Raw genomic sequence first — 14,642 nt, 5'->3', positions numbered from 1 at the left:
TCAACCAATGCAAGCCATCTCTAAAACACAGCCAAGACATCTGACTTAAGCTTAATGGGATAAGCCTAGACTTTATGTGAGAAATCGTCAATAAACATCATAAAATACTTTGCACCACCCATAGACTGACAGGGCATGGGCCCACAAACATCCGAATGTACCAATACCAAGGGCTCACTCATGCATGTCTTGCTATAATTCTTATGCATATTCCTAGTTTGTCTGCCATAAAGGCAATACTCACATGAATCAAAATATGCATAGTCAAGGGGTAGTAAGTACTGCAAAAACCAGAAAGCATTTTCATTCCCTTCAAGGACATATGGCCCAAACGGGCATACCAAATAGATACATGTGAGATGGAACCCACTGACAAAACATGGTCAATAGAGAGCCCATCAACTATAAGAGGATAGATGCTGCCAGCCTTAGCACCTCTAGCAATCACAAGTCTGCCATGGTGATCTTCTAGGCAAAATCCCCAAATGAAATATGAAACCCAACATCATCAAGCTACCCTGAAAACATAAGACTATGTGTAAGCATAGGTACATGATATAAATCCTGTAACAGAAAGGTAAGGCCAGTAGAGAATTGCAGTTGTACATCCCTAATACCAACAATAGCAAGTGACATGTCATCACCCAAGAGAACTGAACCAGAGACAGTGCGGTAGGAATGGAACACGAATGGAATCACTCATGGCATTTAATTTGAAGTGGAAGAAACTTCACAAAGAAATGAAGACTATATGGGCAACATCAATGGGGATAGTTCTCAAGTAGATGGGTTGAATTCTGAATTGCTAAGAGAACATTTACCTACGAATAGATTTCAAGAAGGGTCCGAGCCACCTTTTGGAAGGGTTTCTTTTAATTTTGGAGGCCAAATGAGTACTTATGATTAGCTCATTAATGGACATCAAATTTTTCATAAGAGAGAGCTAAGACACAAGATTGTGTTGGCAAAGTATAATGCATAGTCATCTTTACCTTCTAAAACTTGAGAAGTGGCTTTCAAAGTTGGAATCATATTTTGAAATATTCCCTAGGAGTGATGATCAAAAATTTCATTTTTTCACTTTGCATTTCGAAGGTTTTGCCATATTTGGTAGTGATATATCAAAAGAGAGAATCAACAATTAGTAGAATCATGAGAAGCACTCAAGACACTTATGAATGAAGTCTTTGTGTCCCTGATTAAGAAAGAGAAGCTTGCTAGATGGTGGTATGGATTAAAGCAAAGAGGTCTTACCATACATGAATACACCACCAATCAATTTTTTACTCTCATTATATATGTGGAAAGCGTAAGCAATTATGTGAAGCTCCATAAGTATATATATGGCATAGAGCCCACTTTGCTAGATGTTATCGCCCAAAACCCCACCACTCTTTTCAAGGCTATTGGAGGGGTAGTATGGAAGAAAATAAAGAAGAGAGTCTACATTTTAGTCCACTTATGAACAACCAAGAACTATTTTAAAGTAGGACCAAGTTGGCAGCACTTATGGTAGTAATAATGTACCTTGTGGAAGCTCAAGAATACTCATCAATCCAAAATTCAATGCTTCAAGGTCTCAAAGTAATTCCAAACTCGCTAACAATTATAAAACAGAGAATAAACAAGTAGATAACAAACCAAAAGAATCAACTTCTCAAGGTAGTTCGTTCCCATGGACCTATTCAAGGAAAGAAAGAAAAATGGCATATGCTTTCAGTGTGGGGAGAAGTATACAACAGATCCTACCTATAAATATACATATAAAAGGCCAAATTCAATACCATGTTTATCATTAGGGATTTTGAGGATGAAAATGGGGATCCAAATATCTTGATCCATGTTGAAATTGAATATTATGAAGAGAAGGGTGGTCAAAAAAAAAATTATGAACCATCTTATGGCTTTCCCTTTGACATCTATGGGCATGTGCCATTTGATCCAAGTGAAAATGATTTTTCTCATGTTGCCACTTCAGCCTACTCCATCTCAATGGATGCATGGAATGGTTCTAAGAGTCCAAGTACACTTTGAATACAAGGAAGCACACATGAAAAGAATATCTTCATTCTAGATGTGGATAATGGCAAGACTCACAATTACATTAATAAATCAATCATGGATCAATTGAAGTGTCTGCCCGCCATAGATTTGTAGTATCTAATAAAGTTCAAGTAGCCAATGGACATATAGAAACCAGCACCCAAATGTGCTCATAGGTTCACCTATGCCTAGCTGAAATTTATGAAGTACTGATGGACTTAATAGCACTAGAAGTGGGCCCTTTTGATATTGTTTTAGGATATGATTGATTGAAGAAATTAGGAAATATCACATTAGACTTCTCTTAGTTGTACCTGGAATTTGTGTGATGGACAACTAGTACAACTTAGAGAAACTTTAGTATAAATCATATTTTTAACTTATCACTACTAAGCAACTCAAGAAAGAGTTTAAGAAGCAATCTCAAATCTTTGTACTACATCTCAATAAGGAAACCATAGATCAACCTAATAATTCAGCAAGGGATGTAGCCCTAAAAACTCTATTCAAGGAATACAAAGACGTGTTTTAGGTGCCCACAACTCTCCATAAAAAAAGAGCAGTTGATCATCCTATTGATCTAGAGCCCAGCTCAAAGGTTGTCAAAAAATCCCCTTACAAGCTTTCAAAGTGTGAAAGTGAAGAAGTGACAAAGAAAATCAAAGGCTTGTTGGAGATGGAATTCATAAAACCTAGTTCTTCTCCATATGCTTCTCCAGTGTTATTGGTTAAGGAAAAGGATGGTACACTTTGTATGTGTAGATTATAAGGACTTGAATAAGATTGCCATTAAATATGTGTACCCTATCCCACAAGTTGATGGTCTATTGATGAGCTTAAAGGCAACTTTTAGAACTAATTGAGGGCTTTATCACTTTCTTGTGATGTCATTTGAATTCACAAGTGCCTCAACCACCTTTCAGAGTCATGAATAAGGAGTGAATAAGATGCTTCAACCCTTTCTTTTCAGATTTATATTAGTCTTGTGCAATGATATCCTCATCTACAATAAATCATTGGAGAGCCATTTATCCCACATGAGAAAGGTGTTTATACACATAGACTCTCTGCGAAGGAGACAAAATGTGTCTTTATTCAAATTGAAGTGGGGTACTTGGGATTACTAGGGACCTCTAAAATGTGCATACAAGTTTGTGAAATTTTACTAAATTAGCCATGCTACCTCCAAATATCCCTCTGACTCTTGCCATAGTTCTCCTCTTCATTCAATAATATTGTGATGTGCTATAGTATCCTTGTGTACCTAAGTAAAATAGGGTTTTACTACTTTAAAGGAAAAGTAATTTTGAAGAAAAAGAGGAAAGAAAGGACCAAAGCACTCCACTTTGATATCAATTGTAATGAAGAGGGTTGGAGAGGGAGAAGAGAGAAGAGAGAAGACTATAAAGAAGAGAGAGAAAAGGAGAGAGAAAGACTAGAGAAAGAGAGAGGAAGCCATGAAAGCTAGAAAGGAAGGTCAATAGGCTTGATTATAAATAAGCTAATGCCCTAAACTGAGTCTCTTAACATCTTATATACCCATCAGTGTGATTGGGTATTTTCCTCGAGTATCCCACTCTTTACACAAATGTATCTTGAGCTATTCAAAATTTGGTAAACTTTTATCATATTACCAAATAGCTCAACCATATGTAAAAGAGAATTCTCTATGCAAAAGAGTATTAAAAGTTCACCACATGTGAAAGAGAATTCTCTAAGAAAAATAGTATTAAAAGTGTTGGAAAAATCTATTTGAACTTATTTACACTCTACATGCTTATGTTTTTGTTTTTTGTCAATCCTAATAACTTAGAGAATGTAAACTAGAACATGATATTTAATGTATAGAAACACATGAAAGATAGGACACCTCAACAACTGTATGTCTTGTAATTGGATTATCAATATAGTCTTTCTTTTCAATAGTCATGCCTTACATGTTTGCAATATTTATATTATCATTTTTGAATGATAATATATAAGAAAAAGCTATGTTGAATGCTATCATTCTCTCCAAGATGGGTATGAAGATTGTGTAAAATATTACACGGCGCAGCGAACAGAATCTGAGAAAGAGATAGAGAGTACACAACAGATAAGAGGAGAATCAGTAAAATTCTTTAACTCCAAACAACTGATACAAAGATGGCTCTGTCCACCCGTGCGCTTCCACTGTGTGAAGCTTAGATGGCGATCTAGACAGAAGATAGGTGAAGAGCTTAAGGCTAGCTGGAACAACAACTCTGACTGGGTGAAAGATGAGTGTGAGATGGCTGCGAAGGGGTTTAGCTTTTATAGCCCGCGAAGGTCGTTAGGTCGGCCTGCTGACCGACCTACCATATGAGCCTCCACTAGTCGGCCAGGGAATATTCCAGGGAATATTCCCTTTACCATCGGGCCGGGGGCGCTGCCCCCGGACCCCCGCCAGGGGGGCCGCTGGCCCCCCTGGGACCCCCCAGCCAGGGGCCGCTTCCGCGGCCCCCGGACCCCACAATAGGGGCCCCTTTTAACTCCCTTACCACGCAACTCAATGCAATGTGCCTCGAGTTGCTACCAGCTTAACCACTCCGTCTAACCCAAAGATTAGACCCACAACAGTCACCTTTTTGCCATCCGGTCACATAGACCTCATCTGATATACAAGTCAGGACTCAACCAATGTCCGGGCTCACATTTGGCTTCTCCTCATAATGGGGGCCTTACAACTTTGAGCACCATGGATCATTGGTAGCACCTAATGAGGGTGGGGCATTGATCATATCTAACACCCCCCCTCAATGTCCACCCATAGGTGAACTATCTCCTCGGCCCAATGCCGAGTCTCTGAAGATGAACTTGAAGCAGATCCTTCGTAAGTGCTTTGGTGAAGATATCTGCTCCATTCTCCTCTGTTGGACAGTAGACCAATTCCACTATCCCATCCTCCATCAAATCACGCACATAGTGATACTGGATCTCTATATGTTTGGTGCGTGCATGAAACACTGGATTTTTGGCAATGGCGATGCAACTCTGATTGTCACATCTCAGCACAGTTGGTTCTTCATCCTGCACTCCCATATGCCATAGAATCCTTCTCAACCATACGGCCTCACATGCAGCAAAACAAGCTGCCTTGTACTCTGCTTCGGTAGAAGACAATGCCACTGTTGGTTGCTTCTTACTAATCCAAGAGAAAATTCCTGAACCCAAAGAGAAACAATAACCAGAAACTGACTTCCTGGAATCAATGTCTCCTGCCCAATCTGAGTCACAGTTCCCCACAAGAGAAGTTCCGAAACTGTATGTGATACCATAGTCAAGAGTTCTCTTCAAGTATCTGAGCACCCGCATCCCAGCCTTCCAATGACTCTCATGAGGTTTGTTTGAGAACCTGCTCAAAACACCAACAGCAAAACTGATATCTGGTCTGGTGTTACACAAGTAGATTAGACTGCCGACCAACCTCCTATACCTCCCAATGTCTGCTAGTGCTGATGTATCCTCAACGGATAACTTTACATTCACCTCCATAGGTGTAGCTATCTCCTTGCACTCGGTCATGCCAAATGCCTTCAAGATCTCCCATGCATACTTCTTCTGAGAGATGAAGATCTTTCCTGGCTCTTGCCAGACTTCAATCCCCAAACAATAGTGCAGCAAGCCCAAGTCTGTCATTTCAAACTCAGAACTCAAAGCCTTTCGAGTTTGGTTGATCATATCTTCATAGTCACCTGTAATAAGAAGGTCGTCCACATATAGGACAATCACTACAGACTTTTTACCATCCCTGTAAACATACAAGTTAGCATCTGAGGCACATCTTTTGAAGTTTAGGTTTAAAAAGAACCTATCTATCCGCTGGTACCATGCTCTGGGGGCTTGTTTCAGCCCATACAATGCCTTCTTCAGTTTACACACTTTGTTCTCAGAATGGGGGGCCTCAAACCCTGGTGGCTGAGCCACGTACACCTCCTCCTTGAGGTCACCATTTAAGAACGCTGACTTAACATCCATTTGGTACACTGGCCACTTCTTGTGGGCAGCCACTGCAAGTACCGTGCGAATAGTGGTCATTCTGGCAGTTGGGGCAAATGACTCTTGAAAATCAAACCCTTCAACTTGTGAAAATCCTTGGGCAACCAGTCTAGCTTTGTACTTTTCTAAGGTACCATCAGCCTTGTACTTTACCTTCCAGATCCACTTGGTGCCAATAATCTTCCGCTTTGCTGGCCGATCCACTAGCTCCCAAGTGTCATTCTTCATTATGCTGTCATACTCCGCCTGCATAGCAGCCTTCCATGATGGATCTGCAAGTGCTTCTTCTAAGTCAGTTGGCTCCTTTACTTCTCTCATAATCTCAACCATCAAGGCCATGTTGACTATGTGAGCAGAAGCCCTCCTTTGCTCCTCTATTCTCTGAGACCTCCTTGGTCCGTCTGCCTTCTCCTCAACAGATGCAGGCATAGGATTATTGTGGTCATAGAGCTGCTTCACCCAGTGCGGCAATGGCTTTTCCGGTGGGGTGATGTCAGGTTGGTGAACTTTTTCCTCATCATCTGAAGATGATGCTTCCTCCTCCTTAAGGATAGGGATAGCTCTCGGGACAGGTTCATAGTGGACTACTTCTTCGCTTGATGATAAAGTGGAAGACCTTGCCTTCTCCTCCTCCACTGTATGCGGCTCCTCCTTGAACACCACATCACGGCTCGCGATGATCTTCTTTGCCTCTTGGTCATATAACTTGTAAGCCTTCTGCTCATCACTATAACCCAAGAAGATACATTTTCTGCTTTTTGGTTGTAACTTGTTTCTCTTCTCATCTGGAACATGTGCATAACATTCACATCCAAAAATTCTGAAATGTGAAACAGATGGTTTCTTACCAGTGTAAGCCTCATGAGGTGTTTTTCCCTTGAGAGCCTTTGTGTAGCTCCGATTTAGAATGTAGACTGCAGTATTAACAGCTTCAGCCCAAAAATGATTAGGCAATCCCTTGCCCTTTAGCATGCATCTTGCCATCTCCACAATGGTACGATTCCTGCGTTCCACAACACCATTCTGCTGAGGTGTGTGAGGCGTCGTCAATTGACGCTTGATCCCTTTGCTCTTGCAAAAGCCTTCAAACTCCTTTGAGTTGAACTCACCACCACCATCTGTTCTAAATTTCTTCACACTTTTCCCTGTTTCATTCTCAACAAGTATTAGCCACTCTTTAAACTTACCAAAAGCTTGAGCCTTATCACGAAGGAAGTACACCCACATCTTCCTACTGTAGTCGTCGACAATCAACATAAAATAAGAAGATCCCCCCAAGGCCTGTGTAGGCATCTTACCACACAAGTCAGCATGCACCAACTCTAGAGGAGCATGTGCTCTATTCTTGCTTTCTTGTGGAAATGCCTTTCTCTGTTGCTTGCCCATCATACAAGCTTCACATGGTTCCTTCAATTCAGTTATTGTAGGTAGGTGAGCAACCATACCTTGCTTTTGCATCTCCTTCAATACTGCAAATCCGATGTGTCCAAACCTTTCATGCCAAAGCTTACTTGTGCCCACTCCAGCGGTGGCTGTAAGAGCACTTAGCTCATACAGGTTGTTCCTTCTTTCTCCTTTGCCAACAATTGTGCCAGCACTATCAATAATTTCTGCACCTGTCTTCTTGAACCTCACTTCATGACCAAGATCAGTTATGGCAGCAACTGATAAGAGATTTCTCCTGATTTCGGGAACATACAACACATTTGAAAGCTTTTTGACTTCACCATTTGCAGCAACAAAAGAAATAGTACCTGTGCCCGCAGCAGGGCATTTAGCATCATTTCCAACCGTCACAGTGATGGATTCTTGTAGAGGCTGCATAGAACTGTATAGACCTTTCTTGTTGGTCATGTGACGGGAGGCCCCACTATCCAACACCCAAGAGTCAGTGGTAGATTCTTCTTGCGCCGAGGAGCACACTTCCTCAATGGTCGCCATGAATAATTCCAACTCTGCTTCAGCCGTATTGGCTGTCTCTTTCCCTTTAGTTTTAAGGGTACCATTCTTTTCATCTGCCTTCTTGACACGACAATCTGCAATTGCATGTCCTTTCTTCTTACAGTAGAAGCACTCTCCTTGAAACTTCTTCTTGCCGCCCTTTTTCTTTTTGTCACCATCATTTTTGGTGGAGGAAACACCTTTGCCTTTTGCATTGGCAGAGAATGCAGCATCTCCATTGTTGCTTCCTTCTCGGGCTTTCAGCCTCAACTCCTCCTCCATTAATAATGCACAAAACTCCTCAAAAGTCAAAGCTTGAGGTCTCACCTGAGTATTAAGGGCAGTTACTAGTCCATCAAACTTTTGTGGACAAATCCGAAGACACCTCCGAGCTAGCTCTTCGCTAGTCTTTTGTATCCCAGCGCCAGCCATCTGGTCGCGCAGATTCTTAATCCGAGTGATGAATGCTTCAACCGTCTCTCCTTCAGCAAACTTCTCCGCTGCTAGTTGATTCTCCAAGTTTTGAATCCTTGTTTGGTTTCGTGTTTCATACTGACTCCTTAGTACATTCCAAGCCTCTGACGCTTTGGTTGTATGCTGAATCAGAGTCAAAACACTGTCAGAACAGCTTGTAACTAAGGCACACAATGCATCTGCATTCCTTCGTTTCCAAGCTCGTAGAAGATCTGCATTCGGAGGAATCATCACACTAGGATTTGATGGGTCGGGGGTAGGCTGTGGTTCTGCGTCAGTCCCCAGCACAGTCTCCAGAAGCTCATAAGAATCAAGGATAGTTGTAATTTTGAACTTCCACAAGGTGTAGTTTGTACCATCTAACTTGCCTTCGCTGAAGGTTGGTGGACGAATCCTCAGTGTTTGAATAGCCGGTACAGCAGCACCACCTCCTGCACCGCTTCCTGATGCGCCAGAACTGCTTCCCGGAGTCGACATCGTTTCTCTTTGCTGTTGAAGCCTTTGCCTCTTGCACGCTCTCCGATCTCTAGAGCCCCCTGGGCTCTGATACCATGTAAAATATTACACGGCGCAGCGAACAGAATCTGAGAAAGAGATAGAGAGTACACAACAGATAAGAGGAGAATCAGTAAAATTCTTTAACTCCAAACAACTGATACAAAGATGGCTCTGTCCACCCGTGCGCTTCCACTGTGTGAAGCTTAGATGGCGATCTAGACAGAAGATAGGTGAAGAGCTTAAGGCTAGCTGGAACAACAACTCTGACTGGGTGAAAGATGAGTGTGAGATGGCTGCGAAGGGGTTTAGCTTTTATAGCCCGCGAAGGTCGTTAGGTCGGCCTGCTGACCGACCTACCATATGAGCCTCCACTAGTCGGCCAGGGAATATTCCAGGGAATATTCCCTTTACCATCGGGCCGGGGGCGCTGCCCCCGGACCCCCGCCAGGGGGGCCGCTGGCCCCCCTGGGACCCCCCAGCCAGGGGCCGCTTCCGCGGCCCCCGGACCCCACAATAGGGGCCCCTTTTAACTCCCTTACCACGCAACTCAATGCAATGTGCCTCGAGTTGCTACCAGCTTAACCACTCCGTCTAACCCAAAGATTAGACCCACAACAGTCACCTTTTTGCCATCCGGTCACATAGACCTCATCTGATATACAAGTCAGGACTCAACCAATGTCCGGGCTCACATTTGGCTTCTCCTCATAATGGGGGCCTTACAACTTTGAGCACCATGGATCATTGGTAGCACCTAATGAGGGTGGGGCATTGATCATATCTAACAGATTGGAGGCCTTAAAAAATAATGCAACAGTGTTTTACAAAACAATAAACAAGGGCACCCTTCAAAATTGAGCACTATTATGTAGTTGCCTCAAAAATACAAGTCCCATTATTTTTTTTTTAAACAACAAAATGTAGATATAGCAAGGTTCGGGATCTCCTATTGATGGGTGTCCTAGCCCTCTTTGCTTTGATAGATCTAGCATTGAGTAGGGGGCTAGATATAGGCACTCGAGGGCATATGACATTATCAATAGTAAAAGAAGAGGTAGGGGATATCTCTAGCAATTTTTTATCTCCACTTTCAACAAAAAAAAGAACCTTTGTGTGACCCTTACTAGTCCTAGAAAGTGTATGACATTTGAAAATCTGAATAGAAGACACTTTATCCAAGCTCTACCACTTTGAAATGAGAATACTTGGCAAAAGATTGGCCTACCCAAGCAACATATAGAGGGAGTAAGGACATTAAATTCAACAATGTGATTTCTTATGGGGTATTTGAAAACAATTGAGTTGCATCTTCAAGTTGGGATACCTTGTATGATATCTAACACATTGAAACATATTGTCTCAATACCAAATAATTGATATCTTTAACAATTATAGCTCATTTCACATCCCAGACCCTTGAGGAATCCATAAAAAGGGGGAGTATCAAGCTATCATTGCTTCTAGTGGCCTTGATAGTCAAAACAATAATTAAAGACAATGTAACAAGCTTAAGGATACCAAGTTGTGGGTTACCAATGAGCTTTCACCAGATGATCTCAAGGAGAAGCTAAAAGAGATCACCCATATGAAGGAAATCCAAAAGAGAGGCAAGTGGGTGATAACATTGTGGAGGCAAGTCTTTGATCCATAAGCTCTAGGAAACCCCTAAGAATAGGGTCTCTTTTATTGATGCTAGATCGTTTTCTTTATAATGTAGTTTTTGGATTAGTTATTGCTATTAGCCCACCAAAGTGACTTGTATCTTGATATTTGATGATGTATGATGTTGGTCCTATCTATGGGGCATCTCAAAGAACATTAATAATCTCTCTCTCTCTCTCTCTCTCTCTCTCTCTCTCTCTCTCTCTCTCTCTCTCTCTCTCTCTCTCTCTCTCTCTCTCTCTCTCTCTCTCTCTCTCTCTCTCTCTCTCTCTCTCTCTCTCTCTCTCTCTCTCTCTCTCTCTCTCATATTACAAAAATTTTATTTCTTATAATGAAAGTTTCACATAAGCATGTCACATATACCTATCATGCTATGATGTTGTGTATACCATACACATGTTAGCAATCCATGTTAGGGCGTTGATGGCTCAAGTTGGTTAAATTAGCTAAAGTTAGGGATGTAGTAGGGTCCTATCTTTCTTAAAGAATTTTATTCACATTGGGTTTTTAATAATTTCATGTTTTCTTCCTCTCTTGTTTTGTCTTTCTTTAAAAGGCATTGATTAGAACCTAGCATACCAAAAGAAAAAATATAATACATCAAGGCACCCATATATACCCTTGTAGTATTATAAACCAAGCCTTTTTTATTTACAATGTCATTTCAAAAATATGATATTTGAGACTAAATTTTACCAAATAACAAATAGATATTAGACAATAAGTGTAAGTTATTACTTAGCATTGCATATAAGTTGAAAATTTGGATATTCAAGATTATTATGTCCTAAGCCCTCACCTACCAAGACCTTGTAAATGAGTTGTTGATCAAGAGAAACATGGTGAATGTATGCATGTGCATAGAAAATGATTATGTGTTTGATGAACTATTCATCTTGGAGAGTAGGGAAAAACAAGGATGTTATGAGGACCGCTCTTGCTTGGAGTAAGAGGATTTACATAGCCTTTAATGCATGTTTCTTTTGATCCTTGCATATTCATCTACAACATTCATCAACTCCAATGTTATTCAACTATACTCTTTTACAATTTTCCAAGTCCATTGTTAGTATATCTTTGTACTTGCATGCTTCTATTTCATAACAATACCATATGTCAACCACGGTTACATATTGGATTTGTTAGGCTCATTGCTTTTCCATGTAGCTTGACTAGAAGTTAGCTATGGCCTAATCGACCATGATATATGAATCTCCATTAAGTCTAGTATTGATACCCATGGTAGTGTGCACTCGTAACTAAGTGCAATGGTACTAGTGTGCATTTGATCGAGTGCAATGTGTGTGGCAGTGAAGTGGATAGAGTATAGTGATATGCACATTTGTACCAGTGGGTATAGTAGTGCACAAATGCATGGGTGTGGGTGCATGGTGCATGGTGGTGGGTGCACAGATGCACAATGGTGTACACTAGTACACATCTAGGGGTGTGCAACACAAGAGTGTCAACCATCTCTCCTCTTCTTAATGCATTTCGCATCACTCTTTCCATTAGGAAAAAAATGAAATCACAAATGGGTTTTTTAGCCTTGCCTCTCTCCTACTTAAAACAAGGAAAGGTGGAGAGAAGAATAGTAAAATAATCCCTTTCTCTCTCCACTTTTGCAATCTCATTTTGCCTTTTATATGTTATCTGCAAAGGATTTTCTTAGATTCCTTCTATCTCCTCAGTCAATGACCCTTTTTAGAGAAAATTTTATATTAAAAAGGAAGTCAGTATTACAAGAATGTGGTGCTTGGTTTTCAGTGTAAAATGATTAGTAGACACTAAGTATATTATTTTTAAAGAAAATTTTAAAAGTTCCTTGTCAGCTATTTGGGGATTTTTTATACTCCCACTTTTGGTTAATAAACAAACATGTTGATCAAATTTTCCATTTTTAAGAAATTTATTTAGATGTAAATTTGAATTTTTTTTAAATCCAAAAACTTTATGGCATCCCTTCACTCTAGGCTTTTCTTCTCTATTCCAGTACTCTCTCACAGCTCTATTCTATGTGTCTATCCAACCCATCTTGATCTCTCCTACTCACATTAATCTATCTATGTCTATACACTCTCCCTTTACACTCAACTATTCCATTTCCCTTGACATCTTTGTGTGTCCTCCCATCCCTTGAAACCATTAACATCTCTATGTATCTATTCATGCTCTTTCAGTCTACCTCCTCAGACATCAAATCCCTATTTTCATTAACATCTCTATATATTTATCTATTATATGTTGCTGTGTAGGAAAGATGGCTAGGCATAAGGTAGTAGTAAAGAAGCTTTCTATTAGAGTGTCCTATCTTATTCAACTCAATGGGAGCTTAATGGGGCATCTACTGGCCTAGATGCCATCTTTGATAATAGCTTTTCACAACCTGCCAACAAACCACCCCCTTTTCAACCTAACCTAGCTTCCTCAAGCCACCCTAAGAGAGGTCCCCCTCAACATCCCCACAAGAAGCATAAGTGGAGGCCATGTACAATGGCCCTAAGAAAATTTAGGAAGTACCAGTGCGCTTTCGATCTCATCATTCCAAAGACTAGTTTGTCAAAACTTGTTCATGAGATTGTGCAAGACCTACATTGAATAGAAAGCAGGAGGTGATTTCTATCACAAGCTTAAGATAGACCCAATCACTTTGCTAAAGAATGTCTCACACTGTGTAGGGGGCTGCTATAGACTTTTTTGGTAGACTTGATGACTAATGCTCAATGTTGTGCGATGCATACTAAATTCATTATTGTGATTCCCAAAGACTTTCAACGCATCTCTTAGGGATAACTTGATCAACTAGAAGAGATTTGCATCCAACTTAAGCTCGCAAAGAGAACTTGCTAAATCAAATCCATGATAGTTAGCAATAGCTCTCTTCTCCCACTAACCCATTATCTCCTTTGGTCCTTGAATAGGCTTTGGTGCCTCTTTCTTAGCTCTTGCCTTCTTTGGCAATTCCTTATCCTTCGTAGGGTTAGCTTTGCTATCAATGGCTTTTAAATGCATAGACCACATGACTTTGACTAAAAATTGTTACATTAGCTTTGAAGTATGAACAAAGTTTTTGTTTTCAATCTTCACTCTCAACTTAAATGTGAGTCTACTTATTATATTTTGGCTCTACAAAATTATAATTATTTTTAATTATTATTAATATTAACATAAAAACACATCCAAAATTGTTGTGTCTTGTTGCACACTTTACTCTCAAGGCCTTTATAGAGTGTACATGAATCACTAATTGCAACATCAATTCCTTGATTATCGATCCATCCATAATTTTGAGTAGGATAATTTTAAAAATACCTAACCATACCAAAATACAATGAAACTTAATGTGCACACTAGTTAGATGCCCAAGAGCACACCAAATGTTTTTATACAAAAAGAGGCTAGACTTTGGACCAAGGCCTTCCTAGAATTTTTTTTGCACAAAAAAAAAATGTGTGCTCGTGGACACCTTATGGGTGTGCATATTAAGTTTCATCACATTTCAATAAAATACGATGGCTTTGCAATCATATGATGAATCACGTGTGTGACACTAGAGTCATAGCTGGTTTTAGATCTTTAAAGGGTTTAAAGTTCAATTTTCTTCTCATTTTCATATATCACTTTCCCTCTTTCCTCCTTAGCTTCCTCCTCTTCTCCATTTGTCTCCCCCCAGGCTTGCATGGTGTGCACCAAGCAAACCATTTGGCCATAACCCTAAGACCACACACACTATTTCCCTTGGTGTATTAGATTTCAAAAATGTAGCACCCTTTGAGACTCCACATAGACCTCCGCAAAAGAATAAGGATGGAGACCAAGTATGCCGCCCTACGAGAGATTAGACAAATATAACGTGGGTATGAGCTTCTAAAATACACATGTAATTTGTTGTCTAATTTTCGATGGGAGGTGCATTCTTTCCTTCCCCATTAATGGGTGTTAGTACACATGCTTCTTATCTCAAATTAAAAATGCATGTGCACATGTGCAAAAAATACAAAATTAGC

Source organism: Lygodium microphyllum, chromosome 30 (genome assembly GCF_053477565.2).
Source record: "Lygodium microphyllum isolate KBCC chromosome 30, Lygodium_microphyllum_v1.1.10, whole genome shotgun sequence".
Lineage (NCBI taxonomy): Eukaryota > Viridiplantae > Streptophyta > Polypodiopsida > Schizaeales > Lygodiaceae > Lygodium > Lygodium microphyllum.
Note: the sequence above shows the minus strand (reverse complement) of the source record.